The sequence below is a fragment of the Lutra lutra genome, chromosome 2 (genome assembly GCF_902655055.1).
Source record: "Lutra lutra chromosome 2, mLutLut1.2, whole genome shotgun sequence".
NCBI lineage: Eukaryota > Metazoa > Chordata > Mammalia > Carnivora > Mustelidae > Lutra > Lutra lutra.
In genome coordinates this window covers 91155469-91181017 of record NC_062279.1, presented here as the reverse complement: position 1 = coordinate 91181017, position 25549 = coordinate 91155469, and the positions used below count along the sequence as shown (strand labels likewise).

The following is a 25549-nucleotide window of genomic DNA, read 5'->3' as shown; positions in this document are numbered from 1 at the left end:
GAAATGGAAACAAATTGAAATTGGAGTCACATTCTAAAAACACAAAGAAAAAAGACAAAAGAACTATAATATTTCTAAAGTAAGCTTTCTGAATGTGAGGTGGGTTCTCAGACGAAAACAAAATATATCTGATGTGATAAAAACAATATAGGAAAGCATCATTGAAGGTGAATTTGGCTGAAAGGGAAATATCAAAGCCATTCTGAAGCAACCCCCTGACAGAGAATAAGAAATCAAAAAGCAGTACGTGATTTGGGGATTATTATACAGGGGTTATAATGAGCATGACTTGGGGCACCTGGGTGGGTCAGTCAGTTGAGCATTTGACTCTTGCTTTTGGCTCAGGTCCTGATCTCAGGGTCATGGGATCGAGCCCCAAGTCAGGTTCCAGGCTCATCAAGGAATCTGCCTCAGGATTCTCTCTCTCTCTCTCCCTCTGCCCTTCCCTCTGCTCATTCATGCATGCTCTCTTTCTTTCTCTCTCTATAATAAATAAATCTTTAATAACAACAACAACAACAATAATAATAATGCGCGTCACCCACCTGATCCTATCATCTGTACGACTTTAACAAGAAGGTTAGCAAAAACCAGAGTTTCATTGAAGCAAGTTGGGCTTTGGAATGAACATTTTCATATTTTGCAAATTAGTGTTCCGCCTAACTTCTACTTCCTCTTACTGCTCTTGTGAACACATTCAGCATCGTGTTCTCTTGATTTTTATGTGTGTATGCCTAAGGAGAACATATTCCTTCAGTCTGAGAAAAAAAAATGAGTGTGTTTGAGCCACGTCTAGAAAAAGGAAAATGTCTAAAAGTTAAGGGGAAAAAATACGTTCTGCATAAGAAAAAGGGAGAGAGGGAGAATATGAGCAACCGATGAAGTCAAGCTAGAAAATGATTAATTTAAGTGAAAACTTAGTGTATTACTTCTTTTTCCACTGAAGATAAATCAAGCTGTTGAGACAGTGGAGTTGCAGATTTAGGCAAAGAGTGAACATTCTAACAAGCAGCTCATCTGTGATGATTCCCTCCCGAACACCCAGTCCTCTGTTGTTCTTCTTGGATACACTGATGTACTTTATCTGCCTCTTTCCCATGTCAGTTTCAGTTTGCACACAGGAGAATCTTGAGTAATTTGTTTTAGGAATATCTATGGAGAAAGGAGTCAGTAAGATCTGAGAAAAATAAAAAGCAGTGAATTGTACGACAGAGTAGAGAATAAAGAGTTTTGCAAATGCAGCCTAAGGTTTCCAACACATTATTTTCAAAATTATAATTGCAAGTTATGGACCATGGTGATGGCGTGGGTGGGGTGAGAAGGCAGGGATATGGCAGGGACAGGTGACTTGCAAGGTAGACCTGGTAGTAAGTTCGTATTAATAAGAAACCCCAAGTAATTCTGCTACCTCTCTCACCGGTGCTGCTGCTGCCTGCTAGCTAACACTAGCACCACGTTTTCTTCTGAGAACCTGAGAACATACACGAACCCTATGAAGTAGGTGCTGTTTTCATGTCTGTGTTGCAAGTGTTAGAATCCTTAGGCACTGAGGAGTTAAGACATTTCCCCAAGATCACACAGCTGGTAAGTGGCAAGCTAGGTGTGACTCCAAACCATCTGATCCTACAAGCTCACTCGTAACCGCCATGTCTGTGTAGCCTCTCACTCAGAGAAATGTTTCCAGAAGGTCCAAGACAGAGGAATTCTGAACTGCTGATCATTCTCTAATGTATTGTTTTTTATCTTCTCCCTCTGCTCATGCTGCTTCCTTTGCCTTGGGAGGCCTCCTTTCATCAACCCTCTCCTTCACTTGGATGACTCTACATCCTTCAGATTTCAGCTCAAGGGATCATTTTGCTCAGCAAAGCTTTCCAGAACTCCCCTCAAGATAGCTGGTTCCCTTACTTCACAGACTTATGTGGCGTACTCTGAATACATCGGTTGCAGCACTGACCATATCATTCTGTTACCTTCCTGCCTCATCTTGGATGTTCCAAGCTTTGGATGTTCCCTCTGTCTCCTCTTTCACATCTAGTCAATCACAGCGCACAGGTGATTTGACCTCTTTCATATTTCTGGATCCATCCCTTCCTCTCTTTTCCTGTGATCCCTGCCCTAGTTCTTACAGTTCCTCCTGCAGTAGCCTTCCCACAGGTCCCCCTTCCTCTGGTCCTTACCAGCTGCCCGTCCAGCCCTCAGTGACTCCCTGTGACCTGGGGGAAAGACCTATCCTCCTAGCACAGTCTCCCTTGGCCGCTACCCTTCGCCCCATCTCTTGACAGATGGCGGCTTTATGCCATCAGCCTCGCATCTGGAGCTCTAGCAACGCTCACTTGTTGTTGCAACCCTACCCCACCCACAGCCGCTCCTCCCAACAGGCTGTCTCTCCCTTCTGTACATCTGCTCACGCGTTGTTGTTCATGTGCACCTGAAGTGCCCTGTCCTTCCCACTGGCAAGCTCCTGCGGGGCTCGCAAGATGGTTTTGCTGTCGTTTACACTCAGAGGCCCTGGGTGGCTCCTCCTTCGGATGCGCTAACACTGTGCTCTCAAAACACCCTGTCCCTTCCTCTTTCAAGGGGCCCGCTAGCTGGTTTCCAATCAATCCTTTAGGTTTCTGCCTCTGCCTCTAGATGAGAGCTTCCGGAAGGGGAAGACTGGTATATTCACCACTATATCCTCGATGCCTGGGACATAGCAACTACTCCATAAATGTTTGATGAGTGAATTAAGGAGTTAGTATACATGTTCAAGTGTCACCTATATAAAATACACCTAAATAACATTATTTCCACCTTTCAGGCCTGATGCCTTATTATTTCTCCTTCCTCCCCACTCTTCATTAAACTTGCAGCAATTCCCAAAGCCCATCTTGTGTGTCCCATGATCTGTGGGATTATTTACACTGTTTCGGATGCTTTTTCCTTCTCAATATCGTCGCAAGTCTCCGCAGGTTACCCAGGAAGCCTTTCCTGACTGCACAAGGTGGACGGAGTCATTCCCTTCCTTTGTTACTGTTGAAATTTCTGGCACTGAAATTGCCTTTGACCCTGGCAGATGCCAGCCCCTGAAGGCAGGGATTGTGTCTTGCTCAGCTCTGTGGACGTCTGGTACCTACCACAGGCCCAGCACTCGTCTGTGTTAAACTAGCTGACATGGCCAAAATATGTAGCCTGTTTCATGGTAGTTCAGGCCCTTTGTTTAGCTGCATAACAGTTGAGTGAATAAGAAAAGTAACGATTGTGAAGGTCCTCCTTTAATCTCTTTTCCTAGCCTTCAATTAAGCAAGATCTTCTACAGTAAAAATGCTAAAGCCCTTGACAACCTTTGTTAATTTTAATCACAGGTGGTCTTCTGAGGCCAGAATAGATGTGGCTGACGTTCTTACCACTTTTAGGAAAAAAAAAATGGCCTGCATTACCGTCTGAGGGAACTATAATTGTATGTATGGCAAATAATTAGATTACTGAATTCTTGAAAGTAAATGAGTCCAGCTTTTATAACTTTATTAGGCAAACTTCCACATATTTGTGAGGTCAGTCACATAAATGCTGAGACTGACTTATGATTCCCATAATAACAAAGTGGCGAGAGCCCACAAAGCCACTTCAGGCCATGAAGAGGTCATTTTTAGTGAATAAAGTGCCGACACTTCTGACAAGTAAGACTCAGGCTGACATCCTACATACTGTGGATGGATCCTTCCCTAATGAGCTCGGGTAAACCTGTGGGTTTACCCAATAAGGAATGTACACCACTGAAGCAAGCAGGAGACCACAACTGCGGGATGGTCAGACATGATGTCAAGCTTCCGGACTTCCATTTATTTTATTGTTTATGAAGGATAGTTGTGTTACTTAGATATTCATGTGATATTTATTCTTATTATAAGCTGCTAGTCAACTTTTAGTAAAAAATGCGGAGCAAATAATTCATAATTTGAGATAACAAGAACACAATTCTCATCGGTACTAGTGAATAAAATCACCTTCAGTAATACAAATAGCTCTTCTTTCATGTTAAAGTAATTTCATTATCAGTTCATTGCACCTTGTTGGCCTTATGTGAACTCTTATTTTCCCCATTTACTTATATCCTCTCTATTTGGTGATTTGTAATGTTCCATTTGAAGGAAATGAAATCACACTTCTTTCAAGGCATGTTAACATTCACTAAATGTTAACTGCACACCTTTTTTTCTTTCCAGGACCCTGCAGGATTCTGGGGCTGCCAGGGAGGCAGCCTCTCAATGCTCCTGGAGCTTATCACCTAACCAAGATAACACAAGGAACAAAAACCTAACAATGACAGCATAGCAGTGCGTTATAGCAGAGAGAGATATGCACAGGTGCAATGGGAAAACAAAAGAAAGACATCCAAGGCTTGAGAGGGAGAAAGCACAAGGAAAGCTTGCCAGAGAGATGCTAAGCTGAATTGAGGTTAGCAAGGGAGAAAGGGTAGGGAGGGTGTATTAGTCTCCTAGAGTCACCATAATAAAATACCACAAACTATGTGGCTTAAAACAATAGGAATTTATCCTCACACTGGTCTGTAAGCTAGAAGTCTGAGATTAAGATGTCAGCAGGGTTGATTTTTCTCAGTGACTCTGAGGGAGAAACTGTTCCATGTCTCTCTCCTTGCTTCTGACGGTTTTCAGCGATCCTCAGTGTTCCTTGATTTGTAGACACACTTCTGCAACCTCTGCTTGTGTCTTCATGGGACCTCCCCAGCTTTGTGTCTCTGTGTCCAAATTTCCTTCTTAGGACACCAGTCACCCACCCTAACCCAGGATGACCTCCTCTTCACTGGTTTATATCTACAAAAACGCTGTTTATAGGTCAGGTCACATTCACAGGTTGCAGGTGGACCTAAATTTTAAGAGACAGTGTTCAACCCAGTGTATAGAGGGCATTCAAGATACAGGAAGCAGTAGGGATGAAGGTGGAGAAGCTCTGACATGTTTGGGCAACCATAGACCCTTCTTAATGGTTGGATTGAAATGCTCAGGATCCGACCAAGTTATGAATCTTCAGAGGTAACAGGAGTCTCATCACAAAGAACCTGTGTGCTAAGCACAGGAATTTGAACTTCTTGTGGGACGTGTGGATATCATTGAAGGATTTTAATTCTGGAAGCTACATGATCATATTTGCATTTTAGAAAAATCTCTTCTGGCAGCAGTGTGGAGAACTGAAGAAGGTACAGATTGGAGTCAGAGAGATGATATAGGAAGTCCTTAAAGCAATTCTGGCAAGAAATGCTAAGTGTCTACATTATACCAGCAGTAGGGAAACTAGATAAGAGGTGTTAGATAGAGAAGATACTTAAAAAGAAGGATCTGTAAGGATCGTGGTTAGTGAGATGTGAGAAAGGAGAAGAGAGAGGCAAGCAAGAGTCGTTTTGAAGTTTCTGGTTCAAGTGAAAAGATGGAGGTGACGTTGGCTGAGATAATTAAAAGAAGGAATATGCGGGGCGCCTGGGTGGCTCAGTGGGTTAAAGCCTCTGCCTTCGGCTCAGGTCATGATCCCAGGGTCCTGGGATCGAGCCCTGCATCGGGCTCTCTGCTCCGCAGGGAGCCTGCTTCCTCCTCTCTCTCTCTCTCTCTCTGCCTGCCTCTCTGCCTACTTGTGATCTCTGTCAAATAAATAAATAAAATCTTAAAAAAAAAAAAAAAAGAAGAAGGAATATGCTTAGAGGTAAGAGTGGATGAGTTTTTGGACATACCTAATTTGAGGTCTCATTAACCCTTCTAAATGGAGAACTGCTCTTCTGGAAATTTTGTGAGGTCTCCAGTTCTGGCTGGAGGTGAATTTGAGATTAATGAATATACAAGTAATTGCGTCCCCCAGGTTGAATGCGTGAAGTGAGAAAAGCAGAAGGTCTAGGAAATGCCAATATTTAGGAAATGAGCTGAGGAAAAAAGAACCAAAGAGTGGCATTAAGAAGGACTTCTGTAGAGAAAAGAGGAAAACCAAGTGAGTGTTTCATAGATAAGAGAGCTTCCAGAAGGACAGAGTGCTCCGAATGTCAAATGCTGTGTGCAGAGAAGTCAAGATAAGGAGATAAGGTGTTTATTTGTTTTGGCAAAATTCAGTCTTTGGTGACTTTAGCAAGGGCAGTGTTGATAGAATGCAGGAACGACCAAGGAAGAATCAAGATGATAGACTGGGGAGTAACTGTGCAGGAAGGGGCCATAGGGACTGTAGACTGTCTTTTAAGCAAGTTGGACTGTGAAGGAGGCAGAGCCATATAGGAATTATGTAGGACTCAATAGCTGCATGGGGTTAGGGATGAGTGTTTCAGTGATGATAGATATTCAGCCATTCCATGATCCAGCTCAAGAGGGAGAACATGAACTCTAAGTGGGCTTGGAGCAGGGGTAGTAGCAGGAAGGGAGTACAGGTCTCTCTTCTAAATAAGGTTGTCCACTGAGGACATGTTCTGAAAGGAATTGAGGGATGTCACACAAATGCCACCATGAACGTTTTTGTTAAAATGAATAAAAATCTCCTTTCCTTCAAGCTCCACGTAATGGTCTTTTTTTTTTTTTTTTTTTTTTTGCTGCCCGCTTCTCCCAAATCCCCATGCTTTTATAACGACACCCCCATTTCCTCTTGGGGAATTGATTTTTTTCCCCTTCTCCTGCAGCCTTAATAGAAAGAACTATCAGTTAAGATGCCCTGCCGTCTCCTATATAAGGACTAATTGGGTCCCTCTCCCGGGACTTTTGAATCTGGAGCATTTAACTGACCCAGGTGTTTGCGGGGGGATAATTAGAATTCACTTATCCCTGATGATAGGGATATACCCTGGTTTCTACTGTCTTCTGAACCTACCTTTGTAGCCTTCCCTTTCATTCTTTGACTTCCCCATAATCTTGGGTAGGCTGTAGTGTCTAAGACTCTGGAGCCACACAGCTTGGGTTTGGGTTTCTAGGAATTAATGAGCCCAGTGCATAGAACAGTGGCTAATCAGAGTAAATGCGATAGGTGTTTATTATTATTATTCCAACAAAGTTCTCTTCTTTGTAAGTTAGCCAGGATCATTTATTGCTATGTGCTACCAAGGAATCCTAATGGATACCTCCTTTATTTCAAACGAGTAACATTTTGTTATACCAAACTTGAAAATGTGTATATAATTAATAATTCCATAGGGATTGGCCATTTACAGTGGTTTGAAGAGAGAAGGAAAATAGAATATATTATAGTTATGGTGAATGGATGAATGTTCTCATTTAAAAATCAAATAAAGGAGATTAGCAAGAGACATTAAAGGCTCTTGTGATTGTTTGGCAATGGCTGTTGTTAGAAGTGAGGTGGCAATGATGGTTTCTTTCTAAGTTTCCTGAAGACTGTGGAAAATGCAGTATGCAGGTTTAGAGGCTCACATCACTTATGTCTCCTAGAAGTTAATTTTTCTCATAGAGCCTCAATTTTCTCATTCTGAAAATACTCACTGCTGTCTGACACTGAGTTTCAGGGTGGTTTGTGACATAGTAATATTGCAGCAATAGGTAACTGATAAGGTGGGTAAGGTGGGTTTTAAAGCTGTGGGATTAGGTATGATCCCCAGGGAGGAAAGAGGGTAGTGGAAAAGGCCAAGGAATAAATCTGGCATTCAGAGTTGAGGACAAAAAGTTACTCAAGATGGGTAAGACAGGAAAAACAACAACAACAACTAAATAGACTATGGGTCATGGAGGCCATGAAAAGCATGTATTTCAAAGAAGAAAGAGGCATATGTTGAAGGTGGCTAAGAAGTCAACTAAGATAAAAGCCAGAGTCTTTTGGATCTATCCACCTCAAGGTTATCAATGATCACAGTCTTTGCAGTGGGTGGAATCCAGTGATGAAGGTTGGATTTTATGAGTCAAATAGTAAGCAACTGGTGACAAGATGATATATCCTGGGGCCTCAGACACCCAAGGGCAGAGGACATGTTCTGAAAGGAATTGAGGGATGTCACACAAATGCCAGTGATGGGAAACAGGAATTTGGAATGACCAAGATGTCCACGTTGGGTGGCCCGGGAGTCAGTGGGCCCAGCAGACCTGACAATCTCCTGCAGACACATAATCTGAAAGTCAGTATTGTTGACTGGCTCTACAAAGTTCCATGATAAAAGGGGCAAAGTTAAGCTGTAGATCTGATTAGGGGAGTGATAATAGGTAGGCACCCACATGTAGTGACATCTGGGTCAGGACAAGCAAAGCACAAGTGGTTCTGAATCAGGAAAGAGTTCAGTACTGCTTGCTCTGGAGGTCCTGGCCCCTCCCCTGGCCTGTCCAGTTTGTAGACTGCAGACTGACCCATGGTGATGAGTGTTCTGACCCTGCAGGTCTCACCTGCCTCCCCCAGGATCATCCTGCCCCTCACCCAGACAGAGGGCCCACAAGGACAGAATCTCACACTTCTCGCAGGGGTTTAGCTCACAAATAAAGGGAACACTGGCTACCCTAGTCACCATTTGGGCTGGGATCTGAAGTTCCTGAACCATTCTCAGAACCCAGCTTTGGCCTCAAAGGCCACTGTGATGGAGAAGGGACTCTTCTGAGGCTGCAATACCCCTACTAAGTTGTATGATTCTAGGAGAAGGATTTTTTTTGTTGTTTGAGATGAAGGCCCCTCCCAACATACATGAGAAGTTTATGATTCAGAAAGAACTGTTGAACAGAAAAAAAATAAATAAAAATTGATAAAATGGAAAATTTTTATATATAGGTCCATCTAAACAAGCATATTTGACACCTATCCTTGTGAGCTATCATTTCACAAACATATTCTCCCTATCCCCACCATGGGAAATTTTTTTTGAGAGAGAGAGAAAGTGTGCATGCACAAGGTCCAGGGGGCAGGGGTGAGCAGAGGGAGAGGGAGAGAGAGAATTCATGCTCAATCCCATGATCCCAAGACTGTGAGCCAAGGTCAAGAGTTGGATATTTAACCAACTGAGCCATCCAGACACCCCCACTATGGGAATATTAATTATGTGTTCCATCTAGAGCTGCAGTAGTCCATCTTCTGCTGGGTTTTCTCAGCAAGCAGAGCTCTACCCAGCCAACATGCCCACTCCACAAATAAGGGTAGGAGAAACGATACCTTTGCCTTTGAACTCCCATCACAGATATAATAGGGAAGAGGCTGGAAAACACTGCACTATGTCAATATGTCTGACAATAATAAACTGTAACTTTTTTCCTCATTTCTTTACAGCTCAGTATATTCACATTTACCTTTTAATGCATTTATGGTTCTTTGCTTTTATTCTTAAAGGCCTCAGGTGGGGTGAAGGGAGAATATATTTCTCATGTGTAACAGATTACTATGGTTTCTGTAGAGAACATAAGAGAGCTATCTAGCTTTTTAAAAGAAATTGGGCGCCTGAGTGGCTCAATTGGTTGGGCATCTGCCTTCGGCTCAGGCCATGATCCCAGAGTCCTGGGATGGAGTACAGAGTTGGGCTTCCTGCTCTGCAGAGAGTCTGCTTCCCTCTCTGCCCCTCCTCCAGTCATTCTCTCAATCTCTCCCTTTCTCTCTCTCTCTCAAATAAATAAATAAAACCTTTAAAAAAATTAACTGTCATTTGCATTAGCACCCCAAATAAGTGAAATGCTTAGCTATAAAACTAACGAAATATGTACAATATCCATATGTAGAAAACTAACAACTTGGTGATCAAAATCAAAGAACTGATTAACTAGAGAGGTATTCCATATTCATGGATAGACTCAACATTGTCAAGATGTCAGTTCTCAATTTGATCTATAGATTCAATGAAATCCCAGTCAAAATCCTAGTAAGTTATTTTGATATCAACAAACTCATTCTAAAGTTTATATGGAGAGGCAAAATTCCTAGAATAGCCAACACATTGTTGAGGGAGAACAAAGTTGGAGGACTAACTCTGTCCAAATTCAAGACTTAGTATAAAGCTACAGTCAACAAGACAGTCTGATATTGGTGAAAGAATAGATAAATAGATCAAGGAAAATTGGTGTTGTCAGAGTCTAGCAATAGGCCCACAAATATAGTCAGTTATATTGCAAAGACAATATAATGGATCAAAGATAGTCTTTTCAACAAATGGTGCTGGTACAACTGGACATCCATGTGCAAAAATAAAAAAGAAAAGGAAAATGAATCTATACGCAAACCTTACACCCTTTACAAAAATTAACTCAAAATAGGTCATAGACCTAAATGTTAAAAGTAAAGTACAAAATCCCTAGAAGAAAACCTAGATGACCTTGGGTATAACAATGACATTTTAGATACAACAGCAAAGGCATCATCCATGAAAGAACTGATAAGCTGAATCTCATTATAATTAAAAGCTTCTGCTATGCAAAAGATAATGTCAAAGGAATTAGAAGACAAGATACAGACTGATATTTGATCAACAAGAGACATTATTGCAAATATTTGCAAGGATACATCTGATATAATACTGTTATTCAAAATATACAAAGAACTCTTAAAAACTCAACAATAAGACACCAACCAGAAAAATGGGTCAAAGGGCTTAACAGACACTTCACCAAAGAAGACATGCAGATAGCAAACCAGCTTAAGAGAAGATGCTTCACATTGTATGTCATCAGGAAAATGCAAATTTATACATACACTAATTAGAATGGCTAAAATCCCAAACAATGACAACACTAAATACTGACAAGAATATGGAGAGCAGTGGGAACTTATTCATTGCTGCTGGGAATGCAAAATGGCACAGCTGCTTTGAAAGACAATTTGGCAGGTTTTTACCATACAATCCAGCGGTAGCACTGTTTGGTATTTACCCAAAAGAGTTGAAAATTTATATCCACACAGAAACCTGCACATGATGGTTGTTTATAGAAGTTTTACTCATAATTACCAAAACTTGGAAAAAGCCAAGTTGGCTTTTGGTGGGTAAATGGATAAATAAACTATGGTACATCCAGACAGTAGAGTATTACTTGGTGCTAAGAAGAAAAGAAATCCCATGAAAAGTCAGAGGAATTTTAAATCCATGTTATTGAGTGAAAGAAGCCTTTAGGATTCTGACTATCTGAAATTTTGCAAAAAACAAAATAATGGAAGACAGTGAAAAGATCAGTTGTTTTCCAGGAGTTGGTGGGGCAGGGGAGAGGTGAAGAAAGGAAGAAACAGGTGCAGCCCAGGTTTCCAGGGCTGGGAAAATACCCTGTATGATATCATGATGATGGATATTATGTCATTGTACATTTGACCAAACCCACAGAATGTACAAGGCCAAGAATGAACCCTAATGTAAACAGTTGTCATTGGGTAATTATGATGTGTCAATGTAGGTTTATCAGTTGTATATGGGAAATCTCTGTACCTTCCCCTCATATTGCTGATGGTTAATTAATCATATTTCTCAACTCGGTTTATGAACTCTGCCCTATAAAGGTCCCTTTCTTTTAGTTAATTAAATGATAATTCTTTTCTCCTTATCCTTCTACCTCACTTCTATCCCTCTCCTTATGGGCCATTATGACCTATCCTTCCATTTTTATATAGCCTATAAAAAAGATATCATAGCAAATGTATCTATTTCTGCTGTAAAAATTTTTAAAAAGATACTAACTGCTGATGGCATCTTTTTCATCTAGTCTCTTAGCATACATAAATAATAAGGAAAAGGAAATCAAATTCTAGGTAGCAATAGAAGTGGCTAGTGCAACAGCAATTAATGAAGGGGATCTATAATTAAGAAAGATTGCATTAAAATATACACTGGAATACCATTAGCAAAAGCTACAATACTTGAATTAAAATAAGTATTCCTAAAAGGACCTAAAGATCAGGATATAGAAAATATGCAGAATAAGTAAAAATTGTATAAAATATAATTATACATGATCATACCTGGTGCATAATAGGTGACCAGTAAATATTTGTGAAAGAATGATTGTTGTATTCAAAATTCATTGTTTAATAGCAGAAAATAATCTATGTTATATTCTGTGCGGCCCAGGGACAAGGTAGTTTTAGGTATCAAGGCAGGTCACACTGTTCATCCCTGTTCTACTGATTTAAGCAAGACTTTACTAGAATTCTATTCTCCTGAGGCAGGTAAGACTCACAGAACTTTCCCTTGCAATTGTCTGCCTGGCCTACGTTAATTATAGACGTTATTCATTATGGAGCTGAGAGCTCTGCATAAAACTGGTCCACGGCTAAGACCAGTCAGACAGATTGGGGTTCTGTTTCTCCTGTTTCTTTGTGAAATGTATCTGCAAATATTAACCAGTCTGATTAGGATCCCGATTGCATTACAGTGACGGTGTCACAGTTTGTCATTCCTGGTGACGTGACCACGAAGGCAAACAAAGGTCTATTTCATTAAGGAAGGTATAAATAACAATCAAGGAAGGGGTTGCACAATCTTTTTTTCTGCAGTTCTTTGTGGAGCTGGTAGGAAGGGAGTGAGGAGGAAGGAGGGCTGCATTCCACTCCTCCTCCAAAAGTGGATGCAATTATTATCATGTTGGCTGGGGGAGAAAACTGCCAGAGCAAATCTTACCCAACTGTCAGGGAATCTGTTCTGAGGAAGGAAGAGGAAAGTTATCCTTTAGCCTTTTATCTCTGTTTTGACTCCTTTTTCTACTGATTCCAAGATATTTAAATACAACCAAAGGTCAAAGAATATGCTAATTCCATCTAGCTGTTGAGTGGTTCCTGGCTCTAGGCAGGATGTTCTTATTTTGTTATTGATTATAATATCTTGAATAGTAAAATGTAGACATCATTGGTAAAAATTTAAAATTAGATATCCAACTTCTGTTGTATTATTCAAATTAGAGGGCCATCCCGTTTTGTATCCAAGCTCTCTCCTTAGACAGCAGTTCTGTTTTACCCTTCAATTAGTTGCCTTCCACCCACACCCTCATAGCCTCATGTGTGGGTACCTGCACGCACACATGCACACGCGTGCACACAGCTTGCCTGGTTTCTTACTGGGAAATACAGAAGTCATGGTGCTTGCCGAAGAGGCCACAGTTCCCATGGCCACATGTATAGTTCCCATCCAAGGTCCAGGACCTTCTGGAGATTTAAATCTTGATTTGTAGCAACTATTGGACCAATATTATAATTGGGATTATCCATTAACTTGAATTTAGGACTTGGGAAAAAATTTACTGAATTTGCAGATATAATAAACTGAGTAAAATTGCCATGTAGTGGATTTTCCAGATCTTTTTTAAATTAAGAAAAATAGGGGCACCTGGGTGGCTCAGTCAGTTATAACAGATGTTGGCCTCAGGTCATGATCCCAGGGTCCTGGGATCGAGCCCCATGTTGGACTTCCCGCTCAGTGAGGAGCCTGGTTCTCTCTCCCCCTCTGCTGCAACCCCCACCCCGCTTGTGCTCGCTCTCTCTCTCTCTCTCTGTCAAATAAATAAATAAAATCTTTTAAAAATTTTTAAGAAAAATAAATCACCTACCAAAAAAATGTGATTCCCTCCCTCTTTCTTGTTTTCATCATTTCTAAAGCTCTATTTGTTAGCTTCTGTGCTAGGCACCAGAGGCTCAAGCTAAACATGGTTATCTCTTTTATGGAGCTCTGAGTTAATCTCCCTGTTTTTCTATCTGTGGCTTTCTATGGAATCAGTTTGGTAGATTTTAATCAGCATTTTTAAATGGAATGGAGTCAAATAGAAAATATCAAAAGATAAGTATTGTTTCTAAGTAACATTTTATTTTAGTGGTCTAAGCATTTGGATATGAATGTATGTACTGCATTGAGATATAATTTTTTATATTTTGGATTGTGCCCCAAAAGCTTGAAATCCACTGGTACAACTGATATATTTATAGAAAAAAAATTGTAATATCCTAAATATCCCATTGAAGCAAAATTCCCATTAACCACAATTATTTTAAAATATTTAGAAACATGCCATCAAAACAGGACCAGACAAAATCAGGGCAAATGGAAGTTTGAGTTGAATACACCCAAAATAATAGTGAATGTGAAAAGAATATCCCATTTTTATAAGTCTTATTTTTTTAAAAAAGATTTTATTTATTTGAGAGAGACCGTGAGAGGGGGGGTGGTCAGAGGGAGAAGCAGACTCCCCACTGAGCAGGGAGGCCCCATGTGGGACTTGATCCTGGGACTCCAGGATTATGACCTGAGCTGAAGTCAGTCACTTAACCAACTGAGGCACTCAGGTGCCCTCATTTTTATAAGTCTTAAAATTGTAAGTGCTATCATTATCATGACCACCATAATGGTATGACTGACCATAAAACTAAAGAAGATTCCTTATGGGGCTAGTAGAGGTGTATGTGGTGTGGTACGACATGACTCATCTCAACACCCAACACCAGCAATTGCCATTTGTGACTCTACTGCCTTCCCCTTCTATCCACTTGCTGAAGTCTTCTATTAAAACAATTTTTACAGTCTTCCCACCAGCACCAGGTCCTTGTTTTCTCCATCATCCTCCCTAAGCAGTAAGTCCAAGTCCTGGTAATTCTTCCTTCAAAATATGTGCTGCATCCATGTTTTTTCTCTTTTCTCTTCCATTCTCACTGCTTGTCTACACTATTGTTTTAACTACTAGTTCATCTTCTTCACTCCTCTTGGCCTAATGTAGCCCATATTTCCCACATTCTGTCAACTGGTCTTTGTGCTGCCATTCCTATCCTCTGCACTTCCTTCCTTGTCCTAGCATTTCTGAGAGCTGAAAGAATTTGAACTCTGAAATCACTGGTATTGCTTATTAGCCATTGACTTTGGGTAAGTTAATTAAATTTCCCAATCTTCATCAACTATAAAATGTGAGTTAAATGAGTCCTACCTCATAAGATTATTGTGGGTTTTAAATGAGATAGTTCTTACGAAGTCTTTAGGTCATAGGAAAAGCTGGAGCATAGCAAGTGCTCAATAAAATACGGTTCCACATCAATAACACATCACTAACCTATATGATGGAGTGTACACTCTTCAAGACAACAGTTCACCTTTCCTTAGGCTGGCATAATGTATTCATAATATTAGTCAAATCCTCTTGATTCACAGCTTGACCACTGTACCTATCCCTGAGGATTGGAGCCTCTGTAATTATTGCCTTCTCCCTCAGCTGCCATTTCTGCAATGCACACACCTTTCTAAGCTCTACCTAGTTCCACCATCTGCATTGTACTCCCATGTTTTGTTTCATTCTCTTGGCCCTTAGCAATATACATGATTAGTTATTATTTCTCCTGTGTGTATGATCATGCATGAGATTTGTAGGAGGGATGCCATGGTAAGCAAATATCTAAAAATGCCAAATATGGTGAAATACATACAGGAAAAACAAAGTGTTTGCAAGAATAAGAGTAGGTAAACCATTTGTATTCCTAGAGTCAGTGAAATACTACATTTGTCTGGCAATTTGGGTAAGTTATTTCATTCTTGTTAACTCATCTTTGTTTCCTTAGCATAAAAGCAAATCACAGGGAGACTTAGCTAGTTACCAGATTTTATGTAGATCTCAGGAGTCATCAGTATTAATCCACATCCCTGGGAAGCCAACTATGGTCTCCCCACTGGATAAGGAGAAGCCATTCTATTCATATTTCTCCCACTCCTTTGTCCTTTCCATGGTGAATATATTTACCACCTCCTCTTCTTCACTTCTTTTAACTTTTTAATGTCACTATCTGTTCTATTTTGGTAATTTTAAAATGGTAATCAATCAACAAATCTTGTGAAATACTTTCTCTCCAAATGAGAAATAAGGATATTCAGGATGACTAAGAGAATGAACAAATGCTCAAGATTTCCATGCTATTGATTAAATTTATCTAATAGTTCTAAAACAGTATTTTAAGCAAAAGGGACATTTATTCCCATTGTTCCTCAAATATTTGTCTAAAACTTCATGCAGTGGAACCCTGCTGCTACAGAAAAATACTCCTTTCTTTCCAGAAACATTTTTTGAACACCAATAATGTATCAAACCACATAGCAAGAGATGAGATTCTTTTGTAGCACCTAATAATTTGCTTGGAAATAAATGGGAATCCCTATCGCACAGTGTGTTGTTTTTTTTTCCCTAATACTTGAGTAGGCTTGAAGAACTGCATTTTGCCCGGGGTAGGAGAATATGGTTCTAAATAATGGGTATCTTAACCTTAATCCAACCAAAATGTCATTCAGGCATAATCACCTCTTGTACCCCGTCTGCTCTAACTAACAATTTCTGTAATAAATTTCACGCCTGGGGAATTAAGTGTTAGAAATCATTCATTATAAGAAAAGTGACTACAAACTACAGTAGCCTTTCAGAGGAGGAAGAGAACACCAAGAAGTTGAGGTTGTATTGAGGTAGGGTGGACATTTTAAGAGACCCAGTTCCAGAAAGGTGCCCTGAAAAAGTTTGGTGGTAGACAGTATTGAGGTGATTTTTCTCTTTAGTAATTGCTTCACACATTCAGCATGCTAGCCTGCTGAAAAAAAATTCATTATTGCTCAGTTGAATTATTAACCAGATTTGTAGAGGAAATCCAGTAGGACCATTGGAATAGGGAGCAAGAGAGCAGGAAGCACCCACAGTGGTCATCTTTGAAAAACACAGTTTGTGCCAGAGTATTAAATAGTGTTCGAGAAATTAGAAGTTTTTCCCTCAGGGAACCAGTGACTAACTTAGAAATGTTCAGAGATCCCTCTGGGGTGGGAATAAATCCCACCATCCCACCTTTCATGAACCTTGATACCCATGTATATAGCAAGCATACCTCAAAAATCATATGTGCTGCTCCTCTTTCTCCTCCCAACTGATATTTTTATCAGTTGGAAGTTGTAATGTTGCCTTGTAATCATTTAAGAGCTTTTATAAAATTTCACTTTTTAAAACTATTTCCTAGCCCATTGCTTAAGTGAGGTATGAAATATTCAACAACAGGCTATCTGGGGGATAAACATCCAGATTTGCAGTTTGCCAATTTCTGTGGTGTGAATATTCTCTCTATGGCCAATTTCAGGCTACCTGTATGATGTTCGTGACCCAGAGTAGGAAAGAGATGAACACAACCAGTTGTGTGGGCAGCTCCACACACTTGGACTATAAGCCTCCAATTTCCATTGTTCATTGCTCACACACCTTAGTAATGGCTCCTTTTTTTTTTTTTTTTTGAGATTTTATTTATTTACTTGACAGAGAGAGAGAGATCACAAGTAGGCAGAGAAGCAGGCAGAGAGAGAGGGGGAAGCAGGTTCCCTACTGAGCAGAGAACCCGATGTGGGGCTCAATCCCAGGACCCTGAGATCATGACCTGAGCCAAGGCAGAGGCTTAACCCACTGAGCCACCCAGGTACCCTGGCTCCTGACTTTTTATATAAAAGGGAATTGCAGGACCCACATAATTGGAAATGGAAGCTGTGTATTAAATGCACTATTTTTATTGGATTATATGTTTATTGGGAGTGAGTTGGAGACAGAGAGACAGCAGTGGTGAGAGTAGAGGAAAGCTCCCCTTGTGTGCCATTCACCCATCTTCCACACAGCCACCCTTTTGGAAGCTAGTCCAGTTTTATTCCCTAGTTTGAGCCTCCCCCAACATTCTCGTAATCACTGATTTGAAATCTTGGAATCATCCTTGATTTTTTTTCCTAGCCTGATGTCCTTCATGCCACCTGCCATTAGACACTCCAGTGCCATCTCACGCATCGTTTTTCATATCACTTTTTTCTTTACATTTATTCTAACAACGACGGATTCCTCCCTACCTCTTACATAGCGATAACCTCGTAACTGATCTCCTTCCCTGTGGACTCTTCCTTGCTGGTCAGTACACATCAAAACCTGCTTCCTTTATAAACTTCCTAATTGCTTCACTGGCCTGTTGCAAATCATGTAGTTACTTCTACCGCCTACCAGAATGCCCAGATCTGTTAACAATGCCATTAAGACGTTCTATTCTCAGCCTATCTAACATCCACAGCTTTTAGATCCTAGCAGCCCCTTGTATAAAACTCTGTACCAGTTGTTTCACAAAGAGCATCCCAACTGGTAAATCAGGCACATCCAGGTGTGTAGTAGCTGTTAAATATTTTCAGTGATTCCCCTGCCTATGAGAACATCATGTTTACATTTCCAGGACAACCCCTACTCTCCCTGAATGGATGGTATATTCTCCCCATATCTGTGCCTTTCTCTTTGTGAGTTTCTCTGAATTCCTTCCCCCTCTACAGCTCAAAGATTCCCAGTCATTCAAGGTCAAAGCATGGAGCCCTTACAGACATTACTAAACAGGGAAGATAATTACTAAACAGGGAAGCCAGAAGTAGAAAAGAAATAACCATGGCATCTAAATGGCTTAAACCAGATGCCAGAGACTGACTGGGGCCGATAGCAAAGAATGTCAAGGACCAATGAAAAGCAGTGATAAGCAACTCCCAGAAAAGGCACGTTAATGTTCTGGAATCAGAGCCATCACGTGCCTCAAGGTCGGGGTGATTGTTGACCTTCTGAAGCTGGGTAAGTCCTCTAAAGCAGCAACGTGCAGGACTACCTCAGCGGAGCAAGCTTAACCCTAGATTTCTTCCCACACACCTAGTGGAGTCTAATTATGTACTTGGGACTCATGCAGAGCTGGGTTAGGCAAAGAGCAGGTGTAATATCTGAAAACCGAGAGAGAACATTGAGATAAAACAAGATCTAGACGTGCAGCTTCAGGGAGGAACAACCTTCCCACTTTCTGCACTGTGAATATTCTTAGCAAGGGGAAGCTCAGAGATTTAACACAGTTTATAAAATGTGAAACTTTGGAACGTTGGGATCCAATTTGGTAGGAATCTTGTTTCTCCATTCTTACTTTTCCTTATATTTTTCCTACATTTTACACCTTTGAAATAAGACTACATTTACAAGGTTTTAAAAATACAAAACAGGGGCACCTGGGTGGCTCAGTGGGTTTAAAGCCTCTGCCTTCGGTTCAGGTCATGATCCCAGGGTCCTGGGATCCAGCCCCGCATTGGGCTCTCTGCTCCACGGGGAGCCTGCTTCCTCCTCTCTCTCTGCCTGCCTCTCTGCCTACTTGTGATCTCTGTCTGTCAAATAAGTAAATAGAATCTTAAAAAAAAAATGCAAAACAAGTTTCAAAAATCACCCATAATCCCACCATAAATCAACCCCATATATTTTAGTATATTTCCTTCTAATATTTTTTCTACATATATATTTTCTGCATATTAATAGATGTATATTTCTTGTAGTCTGTAGCATCATATTGTTGAAACATGTTGATCAATGATTAGAGAAAAAAATGAGGGATTATAAAAACAATACATATATTCTTAAGATTTTTCTTCCAACTTAAAACAGTTGAATTTGCATCATTCACTAGTCTTTGGACACAGGGCATATATTTTCTTTGAGAATGGAACCACTGGTTGGAGTTACATATCCTCTTTCTTACAAAAATTCATCATGGACCCTCAGTATTTTTCTACTTCAGTTTTTACAGTGAAGCAAATATCCCTAATTAAGAATAAGAATGTTAAGTATTTATAATTGCTTTCCTCTTTCACAGTTGTCTCACTCACTCCTAATTCAACAGCTACATTTTTTAGTGACCCACCTGTGTCAGGTTTTTATCAAAGCATTCAACTTGGTTTCAAAGAAACAAAACACTTCTGCACTCTAGTTTCACCTTTTTTAAATGTAATATAGTCGAATGATGTGGTGACGAGAACAAGGACGACTGGTATGAACAAGTTCAAGGAGAGCCACTGACTCAGTTTTCATACAGCGTAACAGAATTAGAAGCAGGCAGGCTCACCAGCTGCTGAGGTTCCATGAGTCGTGAGCTCCATCAGTAAATCTTAGACTGGGAGTAAAAGCTCGACTAGATGGAGGTGGTTTGGAGAGCTCCTGCTTACAACCCTGCAGTGAAACCTATTGGTCATAAGCCCTTACCAGTTATTTTGTTTGCTTTCTTAGGCTCAATTCCTGGTAGAACTGGCCCAAAGAGTATAGATATTTGCAGTGTTCTTCATCAATGTGTGCCCTTAGAACATGACTGAGAATGCCATTCTCACCCCACCCTTGCAAACATCAAACATTATTTTTAATCTTTGCCAATTAAATAAGCATATACGGTGTTTTGCTGAATTTACCTGAAGCTGTTATGATATAATATGGTGGTTCTTAACGCCGTAGACTTGCCAGCTTCACCTAGGAAACTTTTAAAAAATTTTCATGTCTTATAATTTTGGCTACAAAGTATTTAAGGTGGTTACAGTATAAGTAATGAAAAGCAGCATATTATTTTCTTGCTATGTGATTTATTCTAAAACATTGGCAAATAAATTATGTTAGATTTATACCAACTAAAAAAAAGGTGGGACAGGGGAGAAGAGGAGGGAAAGGGGAAGGAAGGAAGGTTGGTCCAATGGATAGTATAGTAAATAAGCATCAGCTGAAATGTTTTTGGAAATCAAACAACACTTTTAACATTTAAACTTGTATGAAATCATAGTAACCTGGGATTTTAGTATAAGCATATGTTCCTAGCCACTATTTTCTTAGTGAATTCACCACAGAGTTTAAAGATGTTTTAAGTGTTCCAAAAATTATCTGAAGAGGAAATAAAAGTATTCTCTAGGTTGGAAAGACATATCTGAAACAATTGTGTTTAACATTTGATATTTTTCTATAAATTTATTTATATATTACATATTCTCCTCAGTATTTTAAGTAAAAAGAGACATTGTAATCAGTTACTCACAAGCCCCCAAATAAGATGTATCCCACTTAGGGTTGGAATAAGAAGATGTCCATCTCTGTACACAGTAGGTATCTTTGGAGGAGTAGACTTTGTTGTCTAAATTAGCCAACAGGAAAAAAGAACAAAAGATATATACATATCTTGTGTGTCCCTTTTTGTAAGACCACATCTCAAATGTAAATTGAAGCATGTACAAGGATACTTATGGTGGCAATATAACTCAGTATTTTTAACTACACTCTTCCTCCAGAACATCCAGAATATTTGGTTACCTTCGCTGTATATGTATGTCCTCAAGGCAAAATCTATCTTCAAATTCTAGTAGAAACTAAATGAAAATCATAGAAACTATGGCATATGATGAAGGTAGGCTAAAATGCAGAAGGCGACATTGATTCATCCTCCAACCCGTGTTTGTGAGAGCTTATTATGAGCCATTCATTTCACTAGGCACTTCAGGTATAGAAAATGAGCAGAAGTAGATAAAAGTGCTGCCCTCTTAGAGCCTGCATTCCAGCCCGCGTGTCCAGAAAACGGTCAATAAATATACGATACTCACAATACATGGGTAAATGTTTCAGTACTTTAAAAGGTGACTGGTGCTCTGAAAAAAAAAAAAACAAAACAGTAAGCAAGCATGGTAAAACTTTCAAAGTGACAGAGTAGAAGTCAGAAGACTTGCAATTTAACAGTAGCTTTGTCTAGAAGGACCTCCCTGAGAGGGTGACAGACACATGCACAAAGACCTCAAGAAGCCCCGTGTGATCCCCACCCCTCCACCTTCCTTCTCTAATCTCCCCTCCTACACAGCTCCAGCTGTCAGGCTGAACTCTTCACTCTTCCCCTCAAGCTCCTGCCTTTGCAGAGGCTGTGCCTCCTGCCTGGAGAACCAAGAATGAGGCAAAATGTCCTCAGTTCCCTGAGGTCACTAAAACAATAAACAAGTGGCTACAGGAGATGAGAGATTTGATAGTTGCTTTTGGTTGGTGTTATCAGAGAAGGTCTTAGGGAGGAATTATCTTTCAGAAGTACTTTTCAGATTTACTCACTGTCTTCTCTTTTATCTGCATATATCATGAGTTCATTTTTACCTCCCATTCCCATAAGCTTGGAGGCAATAGAATTTGGGAATCGGACTCACTTGGTTTTGAATTCCAACTCTTCCACTTATTAAACAACCAACTTGGGTGAGCTAGATTTTTCAGAGCCTCAGTTTTCTCCTCTGGAAAAATGAATATAAACCTTCTTTGAAACTTGTCGGAAGAAAAGTAACATACAGAGTCTGGCAAGTGATAATGAGAGAGGACACCGGTCTTAGGAGGACATGAATCAGAGAATGAAGGACAGTTTTTTAAACTGGGCTGAGGAGAGTGTATCTTATTTTACAGGTAGTGGAGAACCATTAAATTGTTTTGCACGGAGAAGTTTCATACCTGTATGTTTGTTTTAGAAAGATAACATTAGCAGCAGGTGGAGGGCGGGTTTTGGAATGGATCGATCAAGATCAGGTAAGGTGGCCTGACATTGCCTTGCTGTGAGATAGGATCCATTCAGGGAAGCCTGGTGGCGTTTGAAGAGGTGGACTTGGTAACTGGCAATTAAAATATGTATTCTATACTTTATATCTTTCCATTTAGTCAGTTCTCATCATATAGACAAAATAAATAAATCATTTTCATCGCTCTTTTGACCCAATTTCATAGAATTTGGCTTTAGGCCATTCTTGGGGGATTTATTGTTTGAGGGATGTATATAATTTGCGAACCAGCTGTTAGAGCTACCAGCAATAGGAAAGAGGGTGAAAAAGAAATCAGCTGATAAACGGGAGTCAGAGAGTCTGGGAAAAGAAACTCAAGTAAACTTTTTTTTTTTTTTTTTGGTTGCCCAACAGACATCACTTTATAAAAAGCCTTTTTCAGCTGTTGACTTTGAAAAATAATTATATTGCCTAGCTTGGAGCTTGTAGATAGTCAGGATAGATAAGGAAATTATGGTTTCCTTTAACTAGTTTCATGGCCAGGCTAACCTGCTTGCATAGCAAAAAGCAGATGGAAAGAGTGTGGAAGGATCGACCAGCATAAATCCATCATCACTGACAGAAAAGCTTCAGCACGTGTGACTGTTCAGTTTTGCCTAGTTGAGAAGCATCAGCTTTTATTTTTTTTTTAATTATTTTTGAATAGGCAATACATTTATATAGTTTAGAATTCAAGAAGTGCAACAGGCTATAGAGTGAAAAGTCTTCCCACATATCCTGTCACCCAGGCACTCAGTTCCCCTCCTCTGATAGCAATTTCTTACTTACCTTTGCAGAGATATTTGGTGTATATACAAGCAAAATATATTCTTTGTCCCCTCTTAATACAAATGCCTATTAAACATACTGCTTTGTGTCTTAAGATTTTTTTTAAATTATCGTTTGGTGTTTGTTATTTAATTTATTTTGGAGATTGTTCTGTATGAATACATAAAGAGTTTTCCCTTCTTAAATATGAGTGCTTAGTATACCATTATATGAAGGTACCATAATTTTTAAAACTGACCCTCTCCCTATTAGTGAACTTCCAGATTGCTTCTAATCTTTTATTTCATACAGTGAATAACAATGTACCTACATTGATAAGTACATTTATTTATTTTACCCATAAGCTTAGCTCCTAATGTGGAATTGCTGAGTCAGTGTGTATGCGACCTTGTATTTTTGACAAGTATTAGCATTGTTTTCTATAGAAATTATACTAATTTGCATTCTCACAGGTGGAATACAAAGAATACTGCTTCTGACAGGAAAGCAGGGAACTGTAATTCCTGCCTAGCTGGACTAGGTTCAGAATTTCTTACTTCAACACACAGGCCTTCATTCTCAGGATGTTCTTTATTATTAAAGGTGAATATGCTCACATCTTCAATCAGTGGTTCTCACCTGGCGACAGTCGTTCCTCCCAGGAGCCCTTTGACAATGACCAGAGACATGTGTGGTGGTCACAAATGGGAGGGTGGTGGCTCGGCGGGCATCTTGTGGGGAGAGGCTGGAGATGCGGGGAAACACAGTGCACGGGACAGTCCGCCCCCCCTTCCCTCCCCACAAAGTTATCTGGTCCAGAATGTCAGTTGTGTAGGGGTAAGCAACTCTGACCTAGATGAACATCGGCTTCCTCTCCATCACCTTAAATCCATCTTTTCAACCTTAGCATTCTTCACTCTCTAACGTAAGGTCTCTGCCAAATAAAACAATGTGCTTCCATAGTACATTTTTAAGAGATTTTTCATTTCTGTTACAACATTATATTGTATTGAAATTAAGGATTTGCAGGAACTTTGGGCTCCTCAAAACGTGAATATATCTTATTTATATTTGTATCCAGAATATGTGACACAAAGAAGGCTTACTAAAGGAGTGACTGGATTTAGCAGTACTTCCTAATTGTCTCAGTGTGACTTAAGGGATTATGTTCCTTTTAATCAAAGACCATTCTTTTTTTGCTATTACTTGCTTCACCTTTCTCTTACTTTCAAATATCCATTTTTCATTAGACTACACAGGCAATTTTTTCTAGCCTACAAAAACATTGTACCAGGAAATGTCAATTGAATAAAAAGTATTGGCCTTTCCCCTGATTTGAACTACTGTGAAGTTTATTACCCCAGCATTAGTCACTTAATTACATACCCTCCTGCTCATTTATAATTTCTGACTGAGTTCGTCTTGTCTCGTCAAATGGATTGAAATCTCCTTCAGGGCAAAAATCAAAACTTGAAGTACCTCATGATGCTGGACACCGTGTTTTACAGACTCAAAAGCAGGAGAGTGACAGGTTGTTGATTTTTTTTTTTTTTTTAATCACAACTCACAGACCAAACCCAAAGATCCTGACCTCAGCATAGAGACTGTTCATTCTCAAGAGCAGAGCACTGAGGTCCTCCTCAAAAACAACAAAAAGGCAGCTCTGCAGGAGGTCCAGACTCGAGGCCCCAAGGAATCTGTACTTTCCAATCTGCCTTCTCTCTGGCTTCCCTGTCCCCTGGAGGAGCATGAGAGCCCTGACTGACCAGCTCTGTGCACAGCCTTTTCCATTTCTGTTTCCTTCACCGCCAGGACTGCCACGAGGCACGTTCCCCTCATTCGACATGACTAAAGACCCAAGTGTGGGAGGAGAGACTCCTGGCCCGTTGTCTGACGGGAGCTAAAAGCAGAAATCACTAATAAGCTTTCAGCACGCAGCTGGGTAGCAAGGGTCTCTGCTTAGGTTCCCACTCGGCACACACCGGAGCTGCCTTTGCCAGAGGGAAAGCAGGTGGAGTGGAGGCCTGGTTTTAATGAGATCGCCATGGTGTTGGGGGGAGGGGCAGGGAGGGGCGCAGAAGGAGTGCAGCGGCCAAGGAAAAAGGCCAGGCCGGGGAGGAGCGAAGCAAGGACAAGAATACTTGTTTGTAAGGCTGAGTGGTGCTAAATATATCCTGAGAAAATTGGGATGCAGGGCAGCTTTGATCATAGCTCAGGCAGGATTTTAAAATGCAAATGCAGAGCTGCTTAGTTTATTGCTAATAGCGTGTTGTTGAACCATCAGTTAGCGCCGAGATCCTGTTGCATTCTCTTTGCAATTAAAATAAGCTCGCAATTGAAGTCCTTCAAAGCTGAGTTGCAAAAGAAGAGGAAAACATTCAGAGTTGAGTATCTATCTGGAAAACCAAGGAAATGAGAGGAGTCAGCTTGATTAGAGAAGGGAGACTATAACAAAACAAATATTTTAATCATTTTCCCCTGAAGCGTTCAATTAAAAAAAAAAAACTTTATTTTAGGCATTTTAAAACAGCA

At 40.2% G+C, this 25549-nt stretch overlaps 1 protein-coding gene across 3 annotated transcripts in view; it reads left to right on the top strand.

Moving 5' to 3' along the window:
• The window catches only part of GPRIN3 (GPRIN family member 3), a 61522-nt gene that overhangs the window by 23398 nt on the left and 12575 nt on the right, over positions 1-25549 (top strand). The window contains exon 1 of one of the 3 annotated variants that reach the window (XM_047717974.1): positions 22119-22241. The exons of the other annotated variants lie outside the window; for them this stretch is intronic. The gene's annotated coding sequence lies outside the window, so the exon portion shown is untranslated. Of the gene's footprint in view, positions 1-22118; positions 22242-25549 lie in introns of those variants that run through there. 3 annotated transcript variants of the gene reach the window in all.